Source organism: Bos javanicus, chromosome 27 (assembly GCF_032452875.1).
Source record: "Bos javanicus breed banteng chromosome 27, ARS-OSU_banteng_1.0, whole genome shotgun sequence".
Taxonomy (NCBI): Eukaryota; Metazoa; Chordata; class Mammalia; order Artiodactyla; family Bovidae; genus Bos; species Bos javanicus.
Genome location: NC_083894.1, coordinates 7,994,393 through 8,006,352, shown reverse-complemented (window position 1 = coordinate 8,006,352; position 11,960 = coordinate 7,994,393). Strand labels below are relative to the sequence as shown.

Here is an 11,960-nt window from a genome sequence, read left to right as displayed (position 1 = left end):
CTACAAAGTTAAAATGAGGATAATTAAGTATAATATAATCGTGCCTTAAATATAATTTCTTTTTTTTTTAATGCATGTACATGGATTCACTAGGCTTTTGGTGTAAAAACAAGAGCTTGTCTTTGGAGTTGGATATCAGTTTTATATACAAATCCTTAAATGCTTTGTATGTTTGGCAGTTTTTATTTCATTAAAAGAATTGAGAAAGTCAATTGCAAAGCAATCTGAAAAAAAAATTCTTCTGGTACATTTGCCCTAAACATTGACCGTTGTTGGCATTCCCAGACCTAAACGGACACATTGTTTTTTTACTGACTCTCCTTGGCTGAGCCTTTCCAAAGCATTCAGTTTTTTTTTAATAATTCATAACAATTTTTCCCTATATTATGGTTTTTAATTGGAAACACTGAATAAACATTCATTCATTTCATGGAGTAATTCACCATAAGGAGATGACCAAGTTTAGATCATATAATTACATAAACTTGAGAAAAGCCATTCCCTTTATAACTAAAATAGACACTTGTGTGATTAAAAGATTTTGAACTATGGACTGTGAAGCTTCAAATAATTACTCTTTCAGTCTTCAAAAAGATTGCCCCTAAGGAAATACAAACAAGAACATCAAGTCAAGCACCTGTAAGCAGAGAACATAAAACTAACATTTTAAATTTGAAAGTGCTAGTGGTCTTTCTGTATTTTCTCATTTTATATCTTTCTGGTGACTTCTAGTGCCCGGAGCATGCTCTGGATTAACATGTTTACTTTCTCTCAAACCTCTAGTTCCCAAGTCTTTTATGTCCTGCACCCTACTCTCTCACCTCAACTCCTAAGTGGCAGCTCTAAGCTTATCAAACCTAGGAGACTACAAAATAAAGTGCCTGCTTAAAAGCTGAGTGATGCCTGTTAAAAGCTAATGCTACCCAGGATAAAAAATAATAAAGGAACAGGAATGTAACCTCTGACCTCTCTGAACCAGGAAATGGTTTTTCCAGTAACAATGAATATACCTTTTCCAAACAGAGGTCAAATAAGTTGTAAGTAACAGAGTAAATTTAAAACACTATACATGGTAGACTGACATGTGTTTTTCTTCACATAATGTTATAAACAATGGTCATATTTGAAAGGAAGAAACTTAGCACAAATCACCTCAAATTTTAATTTTCTCTCCTGCCCGCCTGTCTTCCTCTTTTTTCATTTTCACCTTCTGAGAAAACTTCAGAAGCAGCCACCTCAGAGTGCATCCATTTGCTGGGGCGCCATTGCTTAAAGTAGTCTTAAGCTTGATTTCAAAGACAAGCTTGATTTCAGATATAATTTTTAATAAATCTCTAATCATTATTTTATTTTTGTGCTTGTCCTGTAAACTGAAATATTCAAAGGTTAATTTTATCTATTCAATTAACAAATATTTAGTACATTTTGCCAATTTTTCCTTTATACCAAAGGAATGTGATTATTCATTCTGTCTGTAAGTTTATTGCAGATGAAATGCCATTTCAGTATTTCAGACAGCACCTTTTCCATCTTGTGTCCTGTCAGGCCCAGCAAGGATATTTCCAGACTGTCAATCCTCACATTTTTCTGGCTGACTTTGTTCTTTCCTGTGTGCAGTCTGACCAAGCCTCCTTTTCTAGAATAACTTTCAGCCCCCGTGGTCTCATGAGCTTTGGTGCCACAAAGGTCTATTTATATTTATATTAAACCGGACATGTCCATGTAACTGCATATTCTCTGTAATGTTTTCTCCATAGCCAAGAAAACTCAATAAGTTAACTTTTGAGATAATATCTAAGATGAAAATCTCAGCTGTTTGACTAAAGGATGGATTTCATTGAAATGTTTCACATTTTCAGTACATTGCTTGATAGAGCTATTGCATGTAACAGATTCTGATTTAGCTAGAAATGAAATTCTCACAACTGAATATCAGCTCAAGCCACAGAAAAGAATATAAGAAAGTTCAACTACTGGAAAAAGAGAGTGGATACCATTCTTATTTGGGAGGTGTGAATATCTTGCATCGACGTGTAGCATCTTTTATCACTGGAGTGACAAGTTAGTTTAGGAATTATAGATAATTAACACAATATTGTTACTTATTGTATTTTCACCATTTTACATTTTCTTCTTTACAATTCCTATTAGTCACATGTTTGGCTCCATAAGTTTATCCTTTCAAGTCCTTATCCTTTCTATCCTGATTTTCAACTTTTTAATATTTTCTTTCTTCTGGGTCTTGAAATATTTTTGCACTTGATCTTCCAATCAAAGAATTCAAGCTTCAAAGGTGGTTGTCCTCTCTTGCAGTTTTATGCATTGAATTGTTTAATTGAGAAATCTTGAAATGGGAACAATTATAACTAAAATGTTAGGAATTGGGAGAAATTATTTTTTTAATTTTGTAAAATACCTAGTGTAATGCCTAGGATGTAACAGGTGCCTCATTTTTAAAAAAGCTATTAAAAACTTTATTGAGATGAAAAGGTCTCCAGATTGAGTATTTTCCATATCATGGAATTTACATGAAATAATTGACTTGCCCCTTACATGTTAGGTTTTGAAAAGCCAACAAAATTCCAGTTTTAATCTCTTTAATTCAGAATTGTTTTCAGCAGGAATTAGACTGCTATCCTTTATGTGGAGATGCTGTGATACCAATAGGTTAGTGCCTTTTGCTGAGCAATATTTTGCATATTTTATAACTTTCTATTTCCAAGATTGAAGGGTCAGATATTTTTTTTTCTCCAACATCTAGCTGCAAAATTGATGATCTAAAATCACTCTTCTCTGACTGTTTCCAACTCGAAGTTCTTTGCCTCTACTGAACTGAAAACAGTGATCTACATGAAATAGAATGGAATTAAGGCTTTGGCTCTCTGGAGGTTCTGGCAGAGAGAAATGGTAGAGAGGTGGGGTTCTCACTTAACTACTCATGAAATTGGAGAGCAGCATCCTACTTTGGAGACAAATACTGAAAAACAGAGTATGTTGAGAATAGCCTGGATTTCTGGGCTCTATGGAGGCCTGTGGGGCAATCTGCCCGAGTCCTGTACTACTGATCTGACCCAAAGTGAAAAAAAGAAAAGCTGAATCTTCCTTGAGTCCAAGGAAGGTAGAATTCCTCCAGGTGTTTTTACAGAAACAGACAACTTCCTACCTACCAATAATGTGCCATAGAAATGAAAAAAAAAAAAAAGAGGCAATTTCTTAAAGCTCAGAAATATGTATTCCTTTTTACATTTCCACACATTTCGCTGCTTTGAGTGCAAGAACACTCTAAAATCAAGATGACAAAGCAGTATTTTGCTCAAAGGGGGCTTTTTTTTTCTTCTAATCATTTAAAACCCAGTTCAAGAACCTACCAAATCCAAAATAATTATGTGAGATATCTAATCTTCCTCCCATGTTGTTATAAATCATGAAAAACAATGTTCCGTTTCAGCTCCATGGCGTTTTGGCTGCAAAGTACACGAATAGCATTTTGAGAGTCACATACCACCCAGCAGAACTAGGGCTATCAGGATACTCAGACATGTCAACGGAAGGAAACAAACCAAGATGCTAAGAGAGTCTGGCTGCATGAAGAAAGCACACAGGTGAAACAACCAAGTGACCCACAGGGAGAGCGATGCCAACCGAAATAAAGGTGTGACAAGTGCCAAAGCTTGAGGCCAGCTTCCTATGAAATGAAAAATTTAATCTAAGTCTTCAGAAAGTGTAAAGCCTTGCATTTGGAAATTCTGAAAATGGCTCTTCCCAATATTTCCCCCTCTGCACTTTTTTCTTCAATTCCATTAATATAATAGTTTTCACAGTATCATAATTTTCACTCTATTTTTAGAGTGGTTGGAAGCCTTGTTCTAGTTTGATTCCATGATAAGAGTATTCCTTCCTATTTGCAAAGAGAAACAATATGCCAAGTGATGGAAGAAGCCCCTCTGCTCTCTGCCAGCAACTACTCACAGGGGAAATAAAGACAGAGGACACTATCCAAACCCTCTCTAAAAGTTGCAATTGAAAAACACCAGGTTGAAATAATTCTACTCATCAAAGTCATTAAAAAGTTAACCCTGAGGAATAAACGAAGTGGAAGGAATTCTTCCAGGCATCTTGGGGAGTTGTTTCTGCCTCCCAAACAGTCCAGCTTCCAGAGAATTATTGAGACAAAAAAATAAAAAATACTTATGACTCAGGTATTCTTAAAATATTTCCTTTTTGTTCCTCAGTGGCTTTTCAAGTCACCCTCTTATGAATGCTCAGCCCTCACACATTTCTACCTGGCAGCACCAAGCTGTTCCTCAGATCTTTGTTTCATAAGGAATTGATGAGACCGTGATTCAAGGTCTCACATACTGTGTGTGTGTCTGTGTGTGTGGATGTGCGTCCTCTTAGCCATGGAGTAGGTAAGTTTAAAATTGAACATGTAAAATATCATGTATGAAACGAGATGCCAGTCCAGGTTCGATGCACGATACTGGATGCTTGGGGCTAGTGCACTGGGACGACCCAGAGGGATGGTATAGGGAGGGAGGAGGGAGGAGGGTTCAGGATGGGGAACACATGTATACCTGTGGCGGATTCATTTTGATATTTGGCAAAACTAATACAATTATGTAAAGTTTAAAAATAAAATAAATTAGTGCTCGCTTCGGCAGCACATATACTAAAATTGGAACGATACAGAGAAGATTAGCATGGCCCCTGCGCAAGGATGACACGCAAATTCGTGAAGCGTTCCATATTTTTTCCTGTGGCGGATTCATTTTGATATTTGGCAAAACTAATACAATTATGTAAAGTTTAAAAATAAAATAAAATTTAAAAAATAAAAAATAAAATTAAAAATAATAATAATAAAATTGAGTTAATAACATAACCTGTGTATTCAGTACTTGCTATTTCTTATTTTGTCCTGTGTGCATTTTTCACAGACGGCTGCGGGAATCTCTCTCCTCCCACGTCCTCCATACCGTGCTGTGCGATCGCCCCCGTTGAGGGTCCCACCCGCTTCTGCCTGGTTGGGCTGTGACTGTGTTGAGTCAGTGAAGCACAGTGAGCTGAACAGCTCCCCAGGGCACTCAGGCTACGGGAAGCCTGAGCGACACGGGGAAGCCTCGCACGTGTGATCCGTCCGCTTTCCCGCTGAGCCCGCCTTCACTGCGCGCAGCCCAGCAGCGGACACATGCCTGATTCCAAACGGCGGTCCTTCCGACCAGCCCCAGCAGAGGCCCCGATACCACCGAGTAGAAATTAGGCGTCTACTGGGAATTTTTTTTTTTGGGGGGGCGGGGTGGGGGACGGGTGCAAAGTCTTAGGTGCTGCGTTTAGGCAATAGTAGTAATTTAAATAGAACTGGATGCCATGAAATGAAACACTGTCAAAAACCAACCCTAAAGTGAAAGTGAAGTCTCTCTGTCCTGTCCGACTCTTTGCAACCCCATGGACTGCAGCCCGCCAGGCTCCTCCATCCATGGGATTTTCCAGGCAAGAGTACTGGAGTGGGGTGCCGTTTCCTTCTTCAAGAACTCTGAAAAGCCTGTGGTAAACTAAAAAATGAGCACCAAGAGACACCCACATCCCCATTCCTGAGGAGACACCTGTCAATATAACCTTGTGTAATCTTGCAGAAGAAAAGATGAAAGATCTTGTGACCGGTCATTTACAGCTTATCCAGGCCTGTCACAGTGTCCTATTAGAGGGAGAAGGAGGAAGGCTGGACACAGAGAGAGGAGTCCATGTGAAACCCAAGCAGAGATGCAAGTGAGGCGGCAGGGCCACAGAAGAGAGAGAGGCAAAGAGGAGATTCTCCACGAGAGATTTCAGAGGGAACTGAGCCCCACTGACACCTTGGTTTTGCCAGTAAAACCCAGTTTTAGATTGGTTCTCCAGAACCATGAAAGAATGGACCTCTGTTGTTTTAAATACGCAGCTTGTGGTATTTTGTTAGCACAGTCATCGGAATGCAGGTGGCCCTCAGACAATCCATGAAGGCCTGGGGAGATTGCTGTTGGAAGCTAGAGGAAAGGAAACAGTCCTGGGGGAAATCAGGAAAACACTGATGAACTCAGCAAGCCGGGTAACGAGGCTTTGGAAGAGGAGCTGGTGCCCGTGGCTTCTCTCGCAGCTTGTGGTAGAAGGTCACAGCAGAGCAATGACCTGAAAAACTAACTATATTCGGTTTTCAAGAGCAACTGTAGAGACCGTAGGAAAGAAGTTCACAACAGAAAAACCTTAAATAAGAAAGGATCTTTGGTTCAAATATCAAACAGAGTGCTAACAGAAAAACACTGTCACAGAGTCGAGATGTCAAGATGAAACTTTATGTGTGACTGGGAAGCCTTCGTGAAGGCCTCAAAAAGATTTACGTTCATAATCTGCGGACGCATTCAGATGGGCAGACAGCTTCCTAATGCTCTTCAGGGTCTGCCTCCGTTAAGGGGAAAAGTAGGTTTGTTTTTTTTTTTTTTTCAGTCTTAAGGATTCCACAGAAGTTGCACAAGTGGCCCAGTGCAGAAATGGGCTTATTTAGAAGAGATGTGTGGATATAGATTTTCCTCTAAAGGGTTAGGTTCGTAAGTTGACATATAGCAAACCCACAGGGTTTTAACGAAATGTGTTCACTGAAACTGAAAGCAACAGAGATAGCACAAAATGAAGAGTCTTTGACTCCTCAAGCTTCTACAGACAAAATACAGGATGAAAGCAAAATAAACAAACATCTGCTCAGCTATAAATGTGGGCTACCGCTTATGAAAAAGAAGAATGTCCTGGGAGAGGAATGAAGGGCCCAGGATGAATCCAAAAGCCACAGAGAGCATCTCTTAGGTTGTGGGTCTGAGCCTTCATCAAGGAACCAGTAACATGGCCCTGCTGGATTTCAGAATTGCTAGGGACAGGAGATTCTGTTTTTGAATAGGACAGTCTATTAGTGTTATCCTAAATCTGTTTGACCATCACATGTTTGCTCTCTAGAGTCAGATAACCTGACTCTTTCACTCTCAGATCAGATTGAGAGAAACCACACTTGAGGAATTGCATCCAAGGTGTCTTATCTACATGTCACCTGATTTAGATGACAAGAATCTGGAGCTTGAGCCCGAGATAGAAGCCAAAATAGAGTGAGGCTTTGGAGTCTCAGAAGAGAGTGACTGTATTTTGCAGACTGTGAGATTTGAACTCTTGTAGCCCGACAGTGAATTTAGCATATTCTATTTCCTGAAGATGGGCACCAAATGTATCCCACACAGAATGTGTTTCTGAAATGTGTTTGTGACACTCCCATCAAGAAATGCAGTCTAAGTACATCCCTCATGGTCCAGTGGCTAAGACTCCAAACTCCCAAAGCAGGGGACCCAGGTTCCATCCCTTGTTGGGGTCCTAGACACCACACGCCACAACTAAGAGTTCCCATGCCACAACGAAAGAGTCCACGTGCCATAACTAAGCCAAGTCAATAAAGAAAAAGAAAACAGAAGTGCAATCTGTTCTTCTTCCTTCGGTCTGGATGGGCCTGTGCTGGTTTCAGTCCATCAAGGACAGCGCAGGTGCAGCCACCTGACCTTGAGGCTGGCTCATTCATCCAGCTTCTCTTTTGGTCCAGGTCATCTGAGACTCATTCTCTGGATTCTGCCTCCGCGGTGTCCTCCTCCAGAACCTCCCCACTGTGCCATGTGTCTCCCACCCCACATGGAGGAGGATCGGGTAGATGCCCCTCATCAAGAGTCCCAGCTGAGTCCAGCCTTTGAGTCACCCCAGGCCAGACACCAGACATCTGAGTGAGGAACCCTCCAGATGACTCTGGCCCTCAGATATTTGAAACTCCCTCAGCGGAGGCCCCAGACATTATGTGGCAGTCACAAGCCATCCCTGCTCTGCCCCATCTGAATTCCTGACCAGTAGAATCAGTGACCTTAATACAAGTATTGTAGTTTTACAGTAATAAATACAGATATTTTATTACACAGTAACCAGAACAAGAATAGATCAAAGAGGACAAAATCAAGGAAGAAGTGACTAAAGAAATGCTGGAGAGGTAAACAAATATTAATACTACAACTGAGTTTGTTTACATGCCTCAACATCATCAGCAAGTGGGCTTTCGTGACATGTAAAGGCCCTGGAAATGGATAAATGAGGCCATTAGTTCTCCATGCAATATACACAGTTCATGATTAACATGCGAAAACCAAACACATGCACAACAGCGGCATGGAGGAAGCATGCCCTCCAATGTTCTGTGTCATTATTAGAGAGATGCTTGGCAAAATGTTAAGCAAGTTTGTTTTTAAATCTGCCTGATTTGCCAAAATACCAGTGATTTTTAAGAGAGGGGGTTGGAGGTGGGGAGAGGGGAGAATGGAAAGCAATCTTAAACTATCAAAGAAAGGTTCAGCCCAAACCATTTTAATGAAAACAAGACTTCATAGCAAAGTTGCCAGATATTCCAATGGACTCACAGCATTTTAAATTCCTAACAGCACACAAGATGCTTTTTCTGTGATAATATGTTTCCTTCACAAAAACATGGACGCCCTTTGCAGACAGTGTGCTACTACTGACTAGGTCTTCGCATCTTTTGCTGCAAACTTGGTGCACTCTTTGTGCATAAGAAATACAAGGTCTTAGACCAAACTATATCCTCTTTATAAACAGCATTTTAAAAGGTGACAGAATCAGTGTATTATTCTGACTTGACACACGTGTACCTGCTCAAATTAAGGGCAACAAGATTTCCAGGTGAGCAAGCCTCCTTATCCTAAGGAATAATAACAAATGGATGCAATTATCCAAGGAGGCAGCCAGGTTCATAATAAGGAATTGTATCGAGAGGAACACTAGCATATCACCAAGTGCACACTGGGTCTCTGTTACTTAAAGACAAATTATCAGAATGCAAGCAGCTTCAAACAACACCCACTTATTAACTTACACTCCAAAGGCCAGAAGTCCAGAGGGGCTGAGTCCCCTACCCAGGGTCCCACAGGTTGGATGCCTAAGGCTGGCTGGGCTGGACTCCATCAGGGCTCCTGGGGAAGAATCTGCTTCTAAGCCTGTTCATGTTGCTAGCAGCATTTGCTTCCTTCTAGAGGACTCTCCTCTCAGGGGTGGTGAACTCCCCTCACACAGCATCCCTTTCACATTTAGAATCACTGTGACTTTCTCTTTTACAACCAGTTGGAGAAGGTTGAGAAAGCTTATGTGACTATTCAGCCACCTTCACCATCTCCCTATCTCCAGGTGAACTAATTAGTCATCCTAACATCAGTGGAACCACATTGCTAAAAAAAGGAAGAGGTCTCAAACTGACTTTCAGCCCTCCATGTATGACTATCAATATCAGCTCTTAGGCACTGTGACCTGTCAACAGGCTCTGAGTTTCAGAGTCAAAGCATACTTTGAGCTCCACTTCTGTCTCTGACCAACTCTGCAGTGGCAGATGTATCCATTTATCACACTCCATTTGGGGGGGAAAGGAGGAAATACTACATATTCCATAGGGTTTGTGTGAGAATTAAGTGAGCTGATAAGTGTAAAATGGATCTCATCCTATGCTTTTTCCCTAACAAGCACTCAAAAGAAATCCCCAAGCTCTGTCTGCCCTTCTTCTATAAAACTACACATGAGCTATGACTATACTTAAAGAACAATCTTATTTTTTGGAAAGTAGACTCTGGTTTTAATCAAAAAGTGTTTTCACTCAGTTGTGTCTGAGTCTTTGCAATCCCATGGAGTGGAGCCCACCAGGCTCCTCTGTCCATGGGATTCTTCAGGCAAGAATACTGGAGTGGGTAGCCATTCCTTCACTAGGTATCTTCCTGACCTAGGGATCAAACCCAGGTCTCCTGCTTGGCAGGCAGATTCTTTACCATTTGAGCCACCAAGTAAGTTACTAATTCCTGTATTTTTCATAGTTCAGAAAATTTCAATGATGTACATAAGTCTAATTACTCGCATTTTGTTGATGAAATTAAGAGAATGATTTAAGTAGCTTCTCCAGGATTACTAAATAAGTTAATGGCAGGATATGAAAAATTTCAGAAGAGTCATCTCCTATTGTAGAGCAAGCCCCAAGGCATACACAAATCCATGAGCCATAATACTACCTTCAGGGTCAGTCTCACCTCTTCCAAAATTTTCTACCCTAAAATGCATGGAGATTTTGTTGAAAGGAGATAGGAACCAAACAAATTCAAATAGCAAGTTAACCTAGATCACAATTTGGTTTAAGAACTGAGAGCTGCTTGCCAATCCAAAGTGCATATCTTATGGGTTCAGAAATATTATCTTCCTGTTTATTTTTTCCTGTTTTTCTGTACAGAGCATCCTAGAGAAATCACCCACTTTACACTCAGTTGTTGGTAATAACTGAGGAATGGACATGGAAAGTCACAGAGATTTGAAGGAAAACAGATGTTTCTAGATTTTGGTTTTTTGGTTTTTTTTTTCCACAGATACTGAAAAAAAAAATGCTTAGAAAAACATGCCTTGCTTAAGTGCAATTTTCTCCAAAAAAAAAGCTACATTTCTCCTGTAAATGGATTCAAAAACACCAGCTATGAAAAACTACCACCAAAATTATCATACTAGACCAGACCAGAAAGTTGGCATTTATAGCAACTCATCTGCAACTATTCCAGAAATTTGGAAGCACAGAGCTAGTTTCTGTCACTGGAGTTTGGAAAAGAAAAAAAAAAATCTGAAAGGATTTGGAAGTAGATTACTGAGGAAAACTAAAATTTGATTTCCCAATTAAAGTTTTTTTTTAATTTTTGGAAATTTTCTAACTTTTGGAAACATAGGTGAATTAAAAAATTAGAGTTATGATTATGAATAAATAAATGATTGAGGATTCACACATGTTAAGATAAAATTTTAAATCAGCTTTTAAGAGATAAATGCAAATTATTTTCCTATTTAGATGTTTTGTCTAAATTCTCTTTGATTCTTTGCTCATTCCTTTTTATTGGCCAGTTTATTTCCAGTAAAAGAACTCAAGCTACATAAGACCTGCTGGTCTGAGAGCTGTATTTCAATTTCCAAGTCACTAGTAATCCAAAGTAACAGTCACAAATGCTTTGTAAATTAAGAAGTTAAGATGGAAGTTTTACTAGTTTTTTATAACTAGAACTAGCTCTACCTGACAAAGCCTTTATTAAGGAAAACTGAGAGGATAGAAACTAACTCCTGTGTAAGTAAGGTGGTCTTCCTAGGGTCTACAGAAAAACAGGCATGGGCTTCCCAAGTGGCTCAGCGGTAAAGAACCCGCCTGCCCGTGCAGGAGCCACAGAGACAGGGGTCCGATCCCTGGGTCAGGCAGGTTCCCTGGAAGCAACCCACTCCAGTATTCTTGTTGGGATGATTCCATGAACAGAGGAGGCTGGCGGGCTACAGTCTATGGGGTCTCAAAGAGTCGGACATGACTGAGCACACACGTGCACACAGAGAAACAGGCAAGTCTCTAATTCAGGGAGAATATAGTATGATTAGATGTTACATGTTATATTATTTGTCTTCCTTACCCTCCTTACTTCTGCTTCATTGACTACACTAAAGCCTTTGGCTATGTGAATCACAACAAACTGTGGAAAATTCTTAAAGAGATGGGAATACCAGACCACCTTACCTGCCTCCTGAGAAACCTATATGCAGGTCAAGAAGCAACAGTTAGAACTGGACATGGAACAACAGACTGGTTCCAAATCGGGAAAGGAGTACATCAAGACTGTATACTGTCACCCTGCTTATTAACTTCTATGCAGGGTACATCATGCGAAGTGCCAGGATGGCTGAACCACAAGCCAGAATCAAGATTGCTGGGAGAAATATCAATAACCTCAGGTATGCAGATGACACCATGTTAATGGCAGAAAGAGATGAGGAACTAAAGAGCCTCTTGATGAAGGTAAAAGAGGAGAGTGAAAAAGCTGACTTAAAACTCAACATTCAAAAAAAGA

The 11,960-nt window shown here is 40.1% G+C and overlaps 1 non-coding gene across 1 annotated transcript; it reads left to right on the top strand.

Annotated features, from left to right (window-relative positions):
- The first annotated feature begins 4,645 nt into the window (after positions 1-4,645).
- On the top strand, positions 4,646-4,752 carry LOC133240162 (U6 spliceosomal RNA). The gene has a single exon (XR_009734142.1). It is a non-coding gene; the product is annotated as a U6 spliceosomal RNA (small nuclear RNA).
- Positions 4,753-11,960: the final 7,208 nt, after the last annotated feature.